This window comes from Pteronotus mesoamericanus, unplaced genomic scaffold, assembly GCF_021234165.1.
Source record: "Pteronotus mesoamericanus isolate MK-2021 breed Mesoamerican mustached bat unplaced genomic scaffold, CSHL_Meso_final contig_1193, whole genome shotgun sequence".
Lineage (NCBI taxonomy): Eukaryota > Metazoa > Chordata > Mammalia > Chiroptera > Mormoopidae > Pteronotus > Pteronotus mesoamericanus.
The window spans coordinates 2,478,546-2,495,766 of record NW_026555039.1 but is presented as its reverse complement, the minus strand read 5'-3'; positions in this window follow the sequence as shown (position 1 = coordinate 2,495,766).

The window sequence follows — 17,221 nt, the reverse complement described above, 5'->3', positions numbered from 1 at the left end:
TGTCATCGCCCACCCCAGAGCTGCCAGGCGGGGCCGCTGTGAGGCCCGGGCGGGGCGGGGAGGGGCGGGCCTGCGGCAGGCCCCCAGGAGGCTGGTCCTGCCGGGAGCTGCGGGCGGGTGTCCGCGTGGCCCTGCAGCGGGGCCAGTGCCGGCTCCCAGCTCCGGGCTCCCGGCTCCATCAGTGGCCAGGCTGCCCCAGGCTTCGCTTCGGGTATGAATTTAGAGCCTGAAAGAGGCCCTGGCCACCCCCAACGCAGAGCAGACAGGATGGGTGTCCCCTGGTGTCAGAACTCCTTCCCCTGCCATTCTAGGGGGGGTCAGGGAGCTCCTGTGGGGGGAAGGGGAGGTCAGCATAGGGGAGCCACCGCGGGGCGCGGCCTCTGCCACCGGTGCCTGGGGGCGACGTCAGTCCACTGCAGAGGGTGCTCCCGGGAGGCTGCTGGGGTCTCCGGTCAGACCCTGTCCCCACCCCAAGCTTTCACTTCTGCCTGTCACCGGCAGCCTGGCCACCCCCGCCCTCGGCTCTCAGCTGTGCCTGCCTGTCCCCCCTCGGGCCCCCACCCCCACACCAGGCCGCAGCCTGGCCCCCAGGACCCCACCCTCCGCCCTGCGGCCGGGGGCTGACTCGCTGGCGGAGAACCAGGCCCTTGTCTGGGTAGGTGGATGCCAGGCGCACCCTCCTGGAAAGAGGAAGCTGCCCGCCCACCCCGAGCCTGCCCATGGCACGGCCTCAGCCTCCACCCCGCCCGCGCCCCAGCCCGCCCTGCACCCCCAATGCGCCGTGACGCCCCTGCGCCTCGGTCCTGCCTGTCCCGTCTCAGGGTCACCTCCCCGTGCTGGCAGGGAGAGACGGGCCGGAGGAGCCCGCGGTCAGGCCCCAGTCAGACCAAGGGCTCCTCCCGACAGACCTCCGGCCCTGGCCGGGCCCAGGTCGCCCGGGTGACCATCCCCTGGAGAGAGGTGGGGACCCTGTGGGGAAAGTAGGGGCTGGCCCGCCCCTCCGGCCTGTCCCTGAGGACAGCCTGCGCCCTCCCGAGAGGGTAGGGCGGGGACCCTGCCCTGCTGGCCAGTGGGATGTGAAACCAGGGCCTTGGGTGGGACCCCAAGCCCCCGGACACCCACTGCGCTCGGGGGCAGCAGCCCATACCCTCCTGCCTACCCTGCCCGGGCCAGACCCTGGAAGGGGTGGGAACAGAACTTTGGGGGCCTGGCTGCCCGCCAGCCGCTGCCCCCACGTAACGATGACGTGTGCCCTGCCGGCCCCACGCACGCAGCCATCTGCGCCCAGGCCTGTGCCAGGGCTGGGGGCCATGGGGGCTGAGGCTCCCAGCCCTGGAGCAGGTGGCCCCACGGCAGGGGGGTGGACAGGCAGGTGGAGCCGGCCTGGCGGGGCTTCGGAGCGTCCTGTGCCGGGCAGGTGTCCGGCTGTGCTGGGGTGGGGCCTTGCCGCTCCACGCCTGGCCTGGCAGCCCTTACGGGCAGGAAGCTTGGCCCAGGCTCACTCTCAGGTCCCTCCTGCTGCCACGGAGGCCTGTTCCAGAAACCTCCGGGGACAGGGCACCTTGTGACGGAGGCAGCTTGAGGTCGGGGCTCAGATGCCTGTCCCCACGAGGCCCCCATCAGAGGACACGTGTCCAGGGCCACTCGAGTCCAGGTCCAGGCCCGGGCAGGGTTGGGAAAGAGGGGAAGGCAGGTGAGGCGGCCTGGTGCCCAGCAAAGTCCCTTAAGCACTGGCTCCCACCCGGGGCCAGGCTGCGTTGCCCAGGAAGACTGTCGGGAGGCCCTGGCACCCCCATGCTGCGTGCACAACAAAGCCCGGCCGGCGTGGACAAAAGCCTGTGCGTGTGAGGGTGCCCTCCCCGCCCCCCATGTCCTCCGCCCGTCCCCTCACCCTCTCCCACAGGCCCCCTCGCCCGCTCTCAGAACCCGCTGGCCCCTCCGGATGAAGGGCCACCGATGCCCCGGCCGGCCCACCCCACAGGCCCTCGTTCCCATCTCGGTGGGGCCCCCAGTCCACAGCAAGGGCGGGGGAGCCATCAGGAGACCCCCCAGGAGCAAGGCTGCACTTCGTGCCCCCCAAAGCCAAGCCTCCCAGGCTCTGGCCAGGCAGGTGTGGTGGGGCGGCCGGCCTGGCCGAGGGGCTAGGAGGCAGCCACACCCGCTCCTGTGCCCACATTCGCGCCTGGTCCGCACCCAGGAGGCCTGCGAGGGCGGCACGCGCGGGGCAGGAGCCGAAGAGGGCCCACACCAGCACGCTGCCCAGTGAATGGGTGCAGGGCTGGGGGCTCCGCTGGACCGGAGGGGGGGCTGGGCCACAGGAGGTCGGGGGGCTGGAGGGACCAAGGCGCCAGGCACGGGGGCGGGGGGCACCTCGTCTGCAGCACCTCTCCCGGCCTCGGGAGGCCGGTGTCTGTATGTGCTCATGTGCGCACACGCCTGCGGGCAAAGACGCACACACCTGGGCTGCAAGGCTGGGGACTGGCAGGCGGGAGGCCAGGACCCGGAGCGGGAGCGCCTGCTGCCCAGAGCCCCCCTGTGGGACTGGCCAAGGCGGGCCGACGGGGCGGTGGCCCCAGGGCAGAGCCAGAGCGAGGCGGGCAGCCCAGGCCCCGCTGAGGGAGGCACACGGGTGTCCCCCTTCCACTTTGGGCCTGGGGGCTGCAAGGGGGCGAGTTCCTACGGGCCGAACCCCCGTCCTGCCCTGCCCTTGGCGGGGGCTGTGACCTGCTGGCATGTGGCAGACACCCTGACTTCCTGTTTCTAAGTAAAAACCGTCCCAGAAAAGGCCCTGGTGGCTGGGGGAGGAGGCTCGGGGCTCGGCCTGGGGAGCCTGAGCTGGGCTGGGAGGGGCTTGCTGCGTCCAGAGGCCCGGGCGCTGCCGGGCGGCTGCAGTGGGTGCGGCCTGCCCCGTTGCTGGCCTGTGGCCGGCGCAGCCAGCTGCTTCCCAGGGGCAGGAAGGCAGCGGCCTCCTGGGACAGGCCTGAGTGTTGGGGGCCGCCCAGGGCTGGCTGGGCTCCTCTGACGCAGCGGCCACCGGGTGCTCTCCTCACAGGCGCCTCGTCGGGGCGGGCCCTGCTAGCGCCCTGTCCTGCACCCTCGTGCGTGGGGTTGGCAGCAGACAGGGCAGAAGGACCCCGAGGGCCCCGCCTGCCCCCTGCCCTGGAGCACGCGTGTCCCCTCGTTGCTATCTCTGGGAGAAGGGCGGGGCAGAGAACCTCCTGGGAGCCAGGGCGCTGGTTCCAAAAGTTCCAAAATTCGTGCTCCTTCTGGCCTGGCAGCAAGCTAGGCTGGGGAGGCCCGAGGGGTCCTCCCGGCAACGCTTTCTGGAGGACTCTGCGCCCCTTTGCCGTCCAGGGCGGCGGAGCCAGCACGCGTGCCCGTGGGCGCGGGGTCTGCACCCTGAGTCGAGCGGGAGTGGGCGTCGCCGGGCGGTGAGTCACCGGACGGGGCCCCGCCCTCCGTGGGGGCAGGGCAGGCCCTCCTCCCACGGGTCCGCCTCCGGGACCGCGGACCGGCCTGAGAGGGGAGGGTGCTTCGCGGGGGGCCAGAGGGCCGCGCAGCTGCCCCGTCGTCGCGCCCCTCGGGAAGCGCGACTGAGCCCCCCCGCCCACGCCTCCCGGTTTCACTTCCCCGCCCGCACCCGGCCTCGGCCGCGAGGTTCCGTCCGAACACCCGGCCGCCCGGGCCTCGACGGCGGGGGCCCCCGGCTTCCGGCCCGGCGGCCTTAGGGGACCGGGGGCTACGCTTCCGGAGCGCCTCCCGCGCTCGGGGCCGCAGGCTCCACGCCTGCACAGGCCCGACCCATCGCCACTTCCCCGCGCGGGGCGGGGCCTGGGGACCGGGGCCGGGCAGACCGCGGGCTCCGGGGCGGCGCCGCGGGAACCCCGCGCGGGGCGCTGGGGAGGGAAGAGCGCTTGAGCGCGGCGAACCCATCTCACCCCCGATGCCGGCGGGGGAGCAGGCACCGGGGCTGGGGCGGGGCCTGGGGGCACGTGGAGCTGGAGGCCCCGCCCCCGGCCCCTGACGGTTGCCTCGCTCCGAGGGCTTGTCCCTGTGGAGGGCGAGCACCGACCTGTCCAGACATTCCGAGTGCGAGCGCCCGAGGCCAGAGGTGGTGGGGTCCCGGTGCGACGCCCCGCGGCGGCGGAGGCGAGAACTGCAACTCTCGGCGACCACAGGAGGGGGCGGAGGTCCTCGAGGCTCGGCGGAGGCCTAAGCGCCCCTAGGGCCCGCGTTCGGGCCGCCCCACCCCCAGACCATGCCCGCTGGCCCGCCCGGACGCCCTTTATCTGGGGTCCTGCCCCCGTTTTATGCCATTCCGGAGAAAAGCCCCATCCTCCGAGACCCCGGCCCCGGCTGCCCGCTGAGCCCTGGGAAGCACGTTCCCACTGGTGTCAAAAAGCACCCGGGCCCGGGCCCTGCCAGGTTCCAGGGCGGCCCCGGGTCCCCAGCCTGGCTCCTGGGGGTGCTGCCGGGGCCCTGAGAAGTGGGGTGAGGCCTTGCAGGATGCGGCCCCATCCAGGAGCCCCAGAGGCCCTTCCTGTGGAAACGCCACCCTCTTCCTCCTCCAGGCCGTCCTCAGGGGGGCGTCCCCTGCCCACCCACCGGCTGCTCCCTCAGCTGGCGGTCGCCCGCTCAGCCCCTCCGGCCTGCTCCTGCTCCCAGGCGCTCTGGCAAGTGCTCTCCTGACCGGGGCCTGTGGGGTGTCCCAGGTGCAGCCCGGCCCCTGCCCGGGCACCGCCTGAAGCCGCCTTCCTGGCGGGGTGTTCGGGAAGAGCTCGCGGGCAGCGCTGCGGCCAGGGTGAGGCGCCCCTGCAGGGCCAGTGCCCTGGGCCTGGTGCCGGCCCCTGTGTGGGGGCAGACAGAGGGCAGTTGAGGGGTTGGGGGTATGCGGCACCCCCCTCCCCGTGTCCCTCCCCGGGCCACCGGGAGGGGCCCATGGGCTGGGACCCACCCCGCCCGCCCGGCTCTGGGCAGCGTGTGCAGGGCCCCCGTCCCGGTCCCCGGCTCTGGTTGTGCGCTGGGGTGGCTGGTAGTTCTCCGAGCCCCGGGAGGGGTTACTGGGAGGAGGGGGATCCAGAGTTTTGGGAGCACTGCTGTCTCGGGGCCACGTGGGAGGGGGGCTGGCCTGGGGGCGGAGCCCACGCGTCTGGCCGGTCCTGCCCGGCTGCCCAGCTGGACGATGACAGCCCTATTCATAGTCTGCCTCGGACGGCGGGCCTCTCCGCGGCAGCAGGCGGCCCGCCTGCTCCTCGAGACCCGGGGTCTCGAGCCAGGAGCTGCGGTGCGGCCACCGCCTGGCCCCAGCGCTCCCGGCTGCCCCCACGCTGGCCGAGGGGCTGGCCGGCCACAGTGCTGGGCCTGCGGCTTCGGGCCCCAGGGCTGCCCGGGACCGACAGGCAGGGGCCCAGGGCAGCCCGCTCCGCCTGCTCGGGCCCCCCCCGGGGCCCCCCCCGGGGCCCCCCGAGGTCCCTGTGCCTGCCTGGAGGTCTCTTCCCTCAGAGAGGCCGTGGGCTGGCCCTCTGGCAGCTCCCGCCCTGAGGGCACAGGGGCAGGAGGGGGGGCCCGGGCAGCAGCGCCTGTCCCTGGTGCTGAGAGCTGTCGCCCTGCAGTGGCCTTCTGCGGGGAACAGGCCCGGAGGCTCTCCCCAGCGCCCCCAGGCCCGAGGGCCCCCTGGGTGCAGTGGGCAGCCAGCCGCCAGGCGCCAGGCCGGACAGGAACCGGTCCGGCGGGCCGGTCACCAGGGAGCCTCCAGGAAGCTCTGCCTGGGGCTGCGCCGCACAGCTGGCCCTCCCGGCCGCCTGGCACCGCGATCCGGCCGCCTGCCCAGGCTGCGGGGAAGGGGCCGCCCGGGGTTGTGTCCTGGGTGACCCGCCAGCCGGCGGGAGAGGCGGCCGGGAGGGGCTGCCTGTGCCAGGCGGGCTGCTGGGACGCGGCACACACAGGTCTCTGTGTTGCGCCGGCCTCAGGGCGGCCGCTGTGTGGTCTGAGGGGCCGCGCTGGCCAAGGCCCCGGCCCTGCCGGGAAGGGCGCCAGGCAGGCAGCGCAGGTGCTGCCACCTCGCTGTCTCTGTGTCCCTGTCTCTGTGTCTCTGTGTCTCTCTGTCTCTGTGTCTCTGTCCCTGGCACGCAGACTCCGAACGAGGGGCCTGGATGCCTCTCATCAAGGCCGCGCCTGCCGGGGGCTCCGCGCGTGCAGGGGGCTCGGTAGGAACTGCTGAGCGGGTGGATTGCCCCCAGGCCGCGCGGGCCAGCATCCGCCTTCAGAGGTCAGAGGGCACGCGGAGGCCCAACCGGGGGACCGCGGCCGCGGGAGAGGCTGTGGCCGGCCTTGGCCAGGCCCGTGACTGGGGCCCCCGAGCCTCCTGGGGACTGTGCCGCTCCCTGCGGTGTGTGATTTGCGGGGCAGCCCGATGCCGCCCCTCTGCCCGCCGCTGCCCGCTGGCCCCACAGCCATCTGCCGGCCACAGGCAGGCACGGCCTGGGAGGAGGGCCAGCCGGGAGCTGCGTGGCCCTGATTCTGGGCTCAGTGACCAAGCCAAGGTCATCCCCCCGCCCCCCATGTGGCCCCACCTACCAGATGGGGGGGCGGGGCGGCGGCGGCTCAGAGTTCCACAGGGGAGTTTCAGGGGGCGGCCCCGGGCCTCCGCCTGCCTGCCTGGCCCCTGGCCCGGGGTTTTTGCCACCCTCACCCGTGGGGGCCCGTGGGGCTGGTCACCTTCCCCACCGCTGGGCCCCCTGAAACGACTGGTGAACGCCGCGGGTTCGGTGTCATGCCCCCGTTGAGGAAACAGCGCTGCGCTCTGCCTCGCCCGCACTTCCAGGTCAGGCAGAGACGCGGCGGGGGGGCTGCTGGTGCTAACAGCGTCACTCGTGCTGACACCGGGACCCAGCACCCCGCTTCCTGAGCCTCCGTTTAGTGCGAAGCTCTGCTAAGCATCACAGGCAGGTGCTGCTCAACCTTCGCTGCCACCATGAAGCTGCAAACAGCGTCTTCAACGACGAGAGACCCAAGGCCCGCGGCGCCGGAGGCCGGCGCGCTGGCGGGGTGGACCTGCGCTCTGACCCTCCAGGGCCTCGGGCCGGGCGCCGGCCTGGGGCTGGGCCCCGCTGCCTCTGGGCAGCGGCGGCGGCTGCGGGCTGGGGGGACGCGGGGCTGTGGGGACCTTGCGGCGCCGTGGGCAGCCCGCAGCCACTCTGCTGCTTGGGCTCCTCGCGGCCGGACCTGGCGAGGCAGACATGATGGCCCGGCCGGCGGCTGCGGCTGCTCAGGCCTCTGCCAACCTCCCTTGTTCTTTTTTTTCAGAACTGAAATTTTGTACGGGGAGCATTTGAGATCCTGCTTCCCGCCACGTGTTGTTAGCTTGGCGCAAATAAACTCTAATAAAATTTCTCAAAAAAACCTTCGTATTTGCCTGGGGGACACAGTGTGAGGAGTGGGGGTCCGGTGGGGCAGCCTCTGGGCCCGGCTCTCCCTCCGCAAAAGTCCCGGTGGGGCCCGGGGGTGGGGCCGCGCAAGGCCCACGGTGCGTCCGCTGAGGCGCGCTGGCCCGGGGGGCCCGCCGCCCTCCCCGCATCCCACAGGGGCCTGGCCGAGGCTGGGCCGAGAGCGGGGCAGGGACAGCGGCCTTCTTCACCGCGGGGCCTGGGCCTGCCCCCACGCAGCCCCTGGGGTCTCAGCACCTTCGGACGCCCGCCCCGGGCAGCTGCGGAGAACCGTGCTGTCGTCTCATTTGGTCCCTACGGCCGCCCAGGGCTGGTCCTGCCTGGACCGGCACTGGAGACTCGGGGTTTCCCGCCTCACATCTGCAGGGGCTGTGCTGCTGAGAGGCCGGCTCCGCCCCGCCCCGGGCCCGCGGGAGCCCGAGGTGGCCGAGGTGGCCGGCCCCCGCGCGGCAGCCCGGGCCACGTGGGGCCACCACGGGGCTTCCCGCCCTGGGCGCTGTGATTCAGCATCGAACACCCCGGGACCCCTCCTGACACTGGAAGACACAGCAGCTGCTTCTGTTCCCAGCTCTTTTCTTCCTAAATTGAAACATCATTGCCATTGTTTTTCTTTCGGCAGAAATGCGGTTTCGTCTTGAGGAGAAGAAAGGGCTGCAGCTGGTGCGCCGAGTCCCGGGCCAGACGCAGGCGTCGAGGGGCGTGGGGCCCGCCCACCGGGGCTCCTGCCCGAGGCTCTGCCGAGTCCGGGCCGCCGTGGCTTCCCCCGCCGCTCCGCCACCACACCCTCGCCTGCGCCCTTGTGGGGGCCTCTCCCACGGCCCCCCACGGCCCCCAGCCAAGGGCGGGACTGAGCCCCAGCCCCCGGCATTCGGACCCTGGAGTCAGCGGCCCCGACGCGCGCTGGGACGTGGGCCCCGGCCTCTCGGCAAGGACAGCAAGGGCTGAAGCCCTGCTGGCGGCTTCTGTGGCCACGTGAGCCCATGGAACCAAACAGGTTGGCAGACGCGGGGGCCCAGGGGCCACCCGACGCCTCAGGCCCAGAATCACCTCGCCTCCCCGGTCGCCCCATGAGCCCTGCAGCGGCCCCGGATCGGAGCGGGCGGAGGGACACGCCAGCCGGCCCGCGCCTCGGCTCCTCGGGCCCTGCCCACCAGCCATCCCGGGCTCCGAGGGGGAACGGGCGGGAAACCTGCCCACAGAAAAGCAGGAGGGGCAGGGACGGCCGGCGGCCAGGCAGGTCGGGAAGGCGCTCCGGCCTCGGGCTGGCGGCCCCCTCCCTGCCCACGGCCCCTCCCTCGCCTTCCGAGTAAGAACATCCGTGGCGCCCGTCCTCCGAGGACAAATGGGTCTCGACTCCACCTGTGGCCACACCCATCCCCCCGTCCGCCCACGCCCTTGACCGTCTGTCTGTCCGTGTGTCCGTTCCTCCACACTCCCTCTGTCCTTCCTCCGTCCTCCATCCGTCTGTCCACCACCCACCCGCCCCTCACGCCCTCTCTCTTCCCCTACCGTCCCTCCATCCCTTCGTCTGTCAGTCCTTCCGGCCTCGCCTCCTCGCCCCGTCTGTCTCCGGCACCTTCCACACCGCCGGGCCAGCGGCCCCAGCTCCCCTGCAGGCCCCACACCGCGCTGGGCGCCGCGGCTGCGCCAGAGAGCAGCGCTGCCCAGTGCCTGCCTTCCAGAGGCGCGAGCCAGACGTGCGTGAAGCGTGAGCGTGCAGGCCCCCGGTGCGTGCGGGGGGGGGGCGACCCCGGGGGAATAGGAGGCCTCGCGAAGGGCGGGCGGGGCAGGCGGGGCAGGCGGGGCGGGCTCCTGAGAAGGGGAGCCCTGCGAGACGAGGGGCAGGAGGCAGGGGCTGTGTGGCACCGGAGAGAACGGGGTGGCAGGAGGCGAGGGCAGGAGCGGGTGCCGCCCTGGGGGGCCCTGTGGTGGGGGGTGACCTGGGTGTGGCCCGGCGTGGGGCGCGCTGCGGTCGGGCCGGCCCGCGCTTTGCAGGCAGGACCGGGCGTGCGCAGCCCAGAGCAGGAGGGAGGGCGGGCGGGCGGCCCCATCGGGACCTGAGCTGGTGTGGGGGCCCCGCAGGAACCCCGCCTGGGGCGTGTTGAGTCGGATGGGCCCCCGACGCCCGGGGAGGCCGCCCCGTCGTTGCCGTGCCGGGTGTCACGCAGCCGGCGGCCCAGGCCTGGAGCTGGGGCGGCCTGGGCCGCAGGAAGGACCCGGGGATGGGTGAGCACCCGTGAGCCCGGCCCGACGCCGAGCAGTTGGGGTGTGGGGGCGGGTGCCCGGCAGCCACGTGTGGGAGCGCCGGGGAGACGGGCTTGGACCGTGCGCGCGGGCCCGGGGCAACCCTGCCGGCGAGGGGTCCGGGCGGGCCCCTCCCCAGCCCCGTTTCTCTGCGAAGCATGAATCAGGTGGTCCGGTGAGAGGCTGGGACGGGGAGTGGGGGCTTCAGGGCAGAGGGCAGCCCACGCGCCCACCCCGGGGGGACCGCAGCAGCTGTGGGACCCGAGAGTGGAGAAGTGGTTCCTGCCGGCGGGTGGCCCATTTCCAGAAACCCAGTCGCCTGCTCGCTGCCTCGGTTTCCCGTTTGGGAGCTGGGTCTGACCTCCCAGCCACCCGCCGGGCCCCGCATCCCGCCGAGGCAGGGGGCATGGGGGGGGCAAGGGCGGGGTGGATGGTGTCACCGCGGGCGGGACCTGGGGACACCCAGGGGAGCCACAGGGGGTGGCGGGTGGAGGAGGGGCCCCGCCGGCCACGTGCAGCGTCACTCGGGCGTCGGTTTCGAGACTTTATCGGAGGCTGCGGCCCCGGGCCGTGTGCGGGACCCCCTGGGCCCCCCATCGGGCCGACCGGGGGAGGGAGAGAGCGGGGGCAGCCTCCTGTTCCAACAAAGCGAGGGTCTTCCGCGGGGACGCCTGTGCTCAGGGCCGGTGGCTGTCCCGTGCATCCCAGCGGCCCTCCTAGTCCCGGGCTTGGGGCCCTTCTCCGGGGACGGGGGGCTGCTGGCCAGCCACCGCCGCGGAGACGCGAAGGCGTTCGAAGGTGGTGGGCAGCGTGCAGCCCAGGAACGGCGGGGCGGTCCCGTCTTGGGTCATGATGGCGTAGTCCCCTGCAGGAGACGAGGCGCGCTCAGCCCGGCCGCCCGGACGCAGGCCCAGCCACAGCCCGGTGCCTGGGGCGGCTCTGCCAGGTGGCTGGGCGAGGCCCCCGGGGCGGGCAGCTTGCTCTCTGGGGGGCCGTGTGGCTGGGTGACGGGACCCTTTGAAAAGACTTTCCCCTCTTTTAGGAGGAAAAGAATTCATTTCCTCTAAACTGTTTTTTTAGATAATTGAGACCGTGAAGCCCTGCTGGCCTATTTTGGAGCCCCTGACTGTCCACTGCAGGAGGGGTTGTGGGGGGCCCGTGGGGGGCCGCTCTGCTGGGGACCCCGCTGGGCAGGAAAAGCACTTTTCCTCTTTGCCGCCTGTAAACTGTCTGGAGAGCTTCAAAGTTGGAGAAACCATAAAAAAAGAAAATAAGAAATAACAGAAAGTGAGGTTGCCATAGAAACCACCCTCCCCCTCCCCCGAGCCGCTGGGGCTGGCACCGGAGCGTGGAAAAAGCTCGCGGCTGGCCGGGCTCACACCAGGAATGCGGCCGCCGCGGACCGGCAACGCGGGCGGCGGCCACACCACGGGGCCGTCCAGCACCCGGCCTGGGAAACAGGCCACGCGGCGACCGTCCTCCACGCAGGCCCAGGAGCCGCGACACTGAGCGTCGCCAGGTCGGGCCGGCGGGACCGGCCGGCCCGCGGGCATGGGCTTGGCCTGAGTCGGCTCCTTCAGAGAACCCAGCTGGGCGCCTGGGCGGGGCCACATTCCGCAGCCGGGGCACGGGCCGCCCTGGCCGCCGCCGTCGGGATGGAAAGCGCACATGCCAACGCCCGTGTTTCCAAGCAGCCGGTCTCTAGGTGTTTCCCGAGGACGCGGCCACCCCAGCCACCGCCGAGAGCGCTGCGGGAGCCGCTGCAGAGCCGGCCCCGGCCTGGGCGTGACCTGTCCTGAGGCCTCGGGGAGGGGTGGGAAGGAGCCTGAGGGGCCGCCTGCCTGGCCTCGGGAGACACCGGAGGCCCCAGCCCGACCGCCGGGGGTCCCCTCGCGCCCGGTGTCCCCACGGAGCCCAGCCCGCACCTCAGGGACCAGGCCCCGCACCGGCTTTGCCCCTAGCAGTCTGGAGGCTGCTTCTCCTCAGGCCCCGCGAAGGCCAGGCAACTCCCGCTGGCCCTCCACCCACCCACACCTCCCCCGCCTCAGGTGCCCGCCGGGGTCCTGAGGGGACCACCGTCGTGCCAGCCCTGTTGGCCGGTCAGCAGCCGGTCAGCTGCTGTGGGGACGGCCCCTCGGCCCAGGGGGCGGGGCGTGGCCCAGACCCTGGCCTGTGGCTGCGTGGGGCCTCTCAGGGCTCTGCTGACAGCCGCGGGGCGGGGGGGGGCAGGCGGCCCTGCAGCCGGGAGGCAGGGACGCTCAGCTGGGCCGAGGGGACAGAGGGGCCCCCCGGCTGGCCATCCCCCGCCGCCGGGCACTCTGCCCAGTGCCCGCAGCCTTGCTGAGGGGCCAGGCCTGGTGGGGACCCGGGGAGCAGCCCACGTCCCCCACGCCCGCCCAGGGCTCCGCGGTGCGGCCTCTGGGGGCATCCGGGCTGGGCTGGGCCGGCAGGGCGCCCACGGGGCTCGAGGCCCGCCCTGTAGTCACGCTCGGAGGAGGGGAGCCAGCGCCTCCCGCCCCAGAGGCGGTGAGAAGGGTCCATCTGGATCTGACCGCCTGAGACGGCCCGCTCGGTGGCGCCCTCCGGCTGGCCACGTACCTGGGAAGGCCGCTGCCCCCGGCTTCACCCTGGCTGCCCCGTTGAGCCTGTGGGGGGAGAGAAGGGGGTTGGAGTGTGCCGCCAGGGCCCCGCGTGGGTGGCCTCCACACCCGCACGGGGCCGCAGCACGGGGGCCCTGCAGCCGCCCAGGGCACAGGTGTGACCGTCTGCCCTCAAGGTGCTGCCTCGGCGCCGGGGGCCACGAGCGCCAACCCGCTGGCCGCTCGGCCTGCTCCGGCGGAGAGGGTCGCTGGCGGTGACCACACTCTTCGCCAGCCCCGGCGAATCACGGTCTAAACCCAAACGTGGAGCAAAAAGAGCCACCCACCACCCGCCACTGCCTCAAGGGGGCCCGGGCCTGCCAGGGGGGCCGTGGGCTCTCCGGGAAGAAGCGGCCAGAGGGGGCTGGGGCTGCGGGGCATGTGTCCCCTCCCAGGACCTAAGGACTCTGTCACCTGTGAAGCGGGAAAGGAAAGGCCGCAGGTGGTGACCGGGCTGGCGGGGCCCCTGCGTGTCTGAGGGGTTCGGGACCCGCCATTCCGGCCAGAGCTGCCTGGGGGAGGGGACAGGCACGAGACATCTCGGCATTTCCGTCTCGACTAGACGGCTTCAGGGGGCCCGCCAGCTTCGTGGGCTCCACTCCACAGCGCGTCACGGGCCTGCCCGCTGGCCCCAGGGCGGGTCCCATGCCCTGGAGGACCTGCTGTGTCCCCAGTGAGGGCACACGTCCCAAGCCCCTGCTGAGCCCCGGGTCAAACTGTCAGCCTCCTTCACGCGCCCTTCGGGGACAAGGCGGCTGGTGCGGCATGTACGCTGGGGACTCGGGCCTCTGGCGGTGCTTTCTGGGTGGCACAGAGGCCCCGGGTGCGACCAGCTGGGCTGTGCCCCAAATTATTCAACCAAAGGGCCTGGGGCACACGAGGAGGCCCCTTGACCCCGGCCCCCCCCGCAGCGGAGCGTTCCTGCCATTGGAGGGTGGGAGCCGGGCCTCCCTGGCTGGGGCTCGGAGACCTGCCAGGTTCCGACCCCGTGCCAAGCTTAAACACCACGTGCACGGTTTGGGCGATAAAAATTTAAAGACAAAAGGTTTTAGAATTACTTCATTCTGAGTGGGGCGGGGGGAACGGGCCTTGGCTGGCCCCCAGAGCCACGTCACGGGCTCTGGAGTGGGGGGCGGGGGGAGGCAGAGAAATAATTGAGCGCTAAGAATAGCCAGCGTCGGCCGGGCTGCCGGCTTCCGGAGGAGAAACGGGGTTACAAGGAGCCGGAGCATTTTTACAGACCCCCCCGGGCTGCGAGCGGAGCCGTGGAGCCAGCCGGAGCCGGGGCTCCGCGCCGGAGCCGCCAGGGGCGCCGTCAGGCTGCTGTTCCCGCGCACCCCGGTCGGGCCTGGCGCCCCTGGGGACCTGGGACGTGCCCTGGGAGACAGCGCGCTGAGGGCCGGCAGGAGCCCTGGGCGACGGCCCCCACAGGCGCTGATGGGCACCGGCTGCACTCCCCGGCCGAGCCTCCGGGAGTTGAGAGGCAGCAAGGCCGCAGGCTGGGGCGGGGCCGCCGGGCGAGTGGGAGGAGCCTGGGGCCAGGGCGTGGCCCTCGGTCCTGTGTTTCCAGCGCTGTGACCTCCCCTTGCCCACCTGGGCCTGCCGTCCGCGTCTTCACAGGTCGTGTGCTTGGGGTTTGTCCAGTGTCTCAGGTCTGCAGGTTTATGGTTTTCATCAAATTTGAACATATTGTGACTGTTTTGCCTCCTCCCCCTCCACCACTTTGGAGCCTCCCGTTTCCTGTGCACTTGGCGGCCGGAAGTCGCCTCACGGCCCAAGAGGCTGTCCCCCAACGGCCAGCGTTGTCCCGACCGCCGGTCCTCCGGTCCCCGTGCCCTTTCCGCACATCCGCTCTGCGGCTGCCCCGCGGACGCCGCGGCGACCGCCCCCGGGAGCCCCGCTCGGCTCTCCCCACACCTTCCACCTCCGCGTGCGCGCCTCGGGCTGACGCCGGTTCTGCTCGGTGTTTCTCCTTGCGGGTGGGGCTTCCTGGCGTTTCTGTGCGCCTGGGAGTCTGTGGGGCTGGACGTTTTTGTATCCTTCCATCTTGGTGCCGTAACTTAGTTTGATCCTTTTGGGTCTCGCCGTTAAGCTTTGCTCGGTGGGTGTGAGGGGCAGCTGTTACGCCGGCGGAGGCGGGGCCTGTGAGCACCCACCGATGGGCCGCCGAGTCCAGAGGCTTCCGGCCGGGCTGCTGGCAGGGACCCTTCCTGCAGCCTATCTGAGCTCCAGGCGTGACTCCCTTTGGTCTGCCCGGGGGTTCCTTCCTCACGCGTGTGCACACACACGCACCCACGTGCCACACTGATCCCCGCTCTGCAGACTCCGTGCGCTCTCCCCTCCAGCTCTGCCCTGTGACCTTGACGCCCTTGGCCAGGATAGGGGAGGAGCCCAGGCGGTGGGGGGGAGTGCAGCCTCTCAAGGGGACCGAGGCCCAGGCTCAGCGCGAGGCTCGGCGGTCACCCACGACCGGTGCCGAAGGGCTGCCAGGGCTGCGAGCACCAGCTACGTGTTCAAGTAAAAAAATTAATTGGCTCCATCTGTGTTGGCCTAATGACTGATTAAATGACCAATCACGGAAGCCTTAATTAAACCCATTTTTCCCCGAGCGAGCAGGGGCGGGGTGGGGGGCAGCTCGCGGCCTGGTGTCGGGCTGGGCATCTTGACTGCACCGTCAATGAGCAATTACGGGCAAGGTCGCGCCGCGGACTCCCGCCCGCCAGCCCGCGGTGGTGGGGGTGGGGGCGCTCCCGGCGCCGCTCCGTCCCACGGCTCGCACTGGGGGCTCCTGGGGGAGGGCGGGCGGGGGCCTTCCGGCGGCCGGCCGCCTCCCGCCACGTTTATGGAGCTGCATCTGAGTTTTGCAGCCGACACTACGTCACCTAACTCAGGAGCTGGTGGGCTCTGTGTCACGTGGTGGAGTTCCGGCGCGTGCCAGGAATGTCTCCCAAGGACGCGGGACGCCCGCGGCCACCACGGGAGCCGACGCCCCCCGGGGAGGCAGGCCCAGCGCCGGGGCACGGTTGACCGGGGCGGGCTCCCTGGCCGCCTGAGGCAGCGGCTTGGGGGCCAGGCTGAGACAACGCAGGGGCTGCTCACCTGGCGGTAGGGAGAGGCCAGAGCCCTGTCCCTGCATGTTCCTGGGGGACCAGGAGAAATGGCTACACCCTCTGTGACCAGGCCAGCCCCCCAACCCTCTCATGTCATCCAGGCCCCTGCGGGGTGTGAACCCCTCACTCCAGGGGCAGGACCCCGGGTGCTGTCCCTGGGCACCCCTCCCCAGGGCGGCCCGCACCCCGAGAGCACGTAGCGAGGGGGACATGTACTGAGGCCCCTGCCCGCACGCCTGCCCGAGACCCCCGGCCCCTCCCCCCACGGGAGCGCCTGCTGGGAGCCCGAGGCCGGCGTCCTTGCTCGGAGAAGCAGAATTGTGCCTGAGGCGGAGAAAGACGGCCACTGTCCTCCCGAGCGCTCAAGTGAACTGAACCGGGATTGCGGCCAACCCCTTCACCCCTGTGCGGACAGAGGCTTTCCGGTCAGGCCGCAGGTCGCCAGCAGGTGTGGGGTGCCGGGGCGGGGCCGTCGGTGCGGTGGCTCCTGGGCGTGGGGGCTCCTGCAGCCCACAGCGCCTCGACCGTGCACATGCCAGGAAGCCCGCGATCCGGCGCTTGGGGGAGACCCGTCGGCGCGGTTTGCGATGAGCCTGTGGGTGTCTGTGTCCCCCGCGGGGTGGCCGGCGGGGCCTGAGACGGGAGTGTCCCGGGGCTGCCGGGAGGCAAGAGGGGCGGGAAAGCCTGCGGTCTGAGGCAGCCGTGCCCACGGTCAGCCTGGCTCTGGGCTGGGCCAGGGGCCGCTGGCGCCTGCGGCCTTCGCTGGGCGGCCGCCTCCCCTCGGTCCTGGGCAGGAGGTCGTCCGGAAGCCGACAGGCAGAATCGTGGTTTGCGATGCGGGTCGGGGACGGCCGGCTGTCCTGGGGTCTGGCCCCGCGGTCTCCGCGGTGGCCGGCACCGGCCTGGCCAGGGCCGGGGGTGGTCGGGGGAGGCCCGAAGGGGCCCCGCACGCCATCGCGGCGGCTGGGCCGGGGGGCCTGCAGCAATGGCCTCCCTGAGGGCGGGCAGGAGGCGGCGCGCGCGCGGACCGGGAGGGGCGGGAGAACGTTGCAGCAGAAACCACCGAGGGTCTGCGCTGGCCGCGGCCCGTGCACCTGTCCCCAGCCCACGTGAGCCCGTGCGCCCGTCACTCACACACTGGCACCGGGGCAGCGGGGCAGCGGGGCATCAGGGGCACCTCCGTCCCCCTGCTCCACCGGGGCCTCCACACGCGGCCCAGCCCCGGCAGAGGCCCTGCCCCGGGGTGGGGGAGGGGCGCCCAGCCGGGAACCCAGGGCCTGGCCGCGCAGGATTCTTCATGCGAGCCAGACGTGGCGTCTGAAGGCCCGAGCACCCCCGGGGTTCTGAGAGTGGGCCGGCGGCTGGGGGGCACGGCTTTCCTGCGGTCCCAAAAGGGGGGCTTCTGGGTCAGGAGCCAGGTTTGGACGCTGGTGCCGACCGCAGGGAGGCCGCGGGCGGGGTCGTCCCGTGGCAGGACCGGGGGAGGCGTGGGGGCTCGGCCGGCTCCCCCATCCTTCCCTGCATGGGGGCCGCGGGCCAAGGCAACACCAGGACCGGTGAGGGGACTCCGGGGCACGAAGCCAAGGGCCCCAGAGGGAGCATTGAGGCCACGGGTTCGCCAACAACAGGGCGTCCGGGCAGCAGGGGCGGCGGGACCTGAAGGAGGCTGAGAACCCGTGACAAGCCGGGAGGCGCGCTGGGGCCCGGGCGCGGCGGTGGGAAGGGGTTCACGTGTCAGCGCTCGGGCGCATCTGTGCGACCAGTGCGCTGCGGGCCCTCCCTG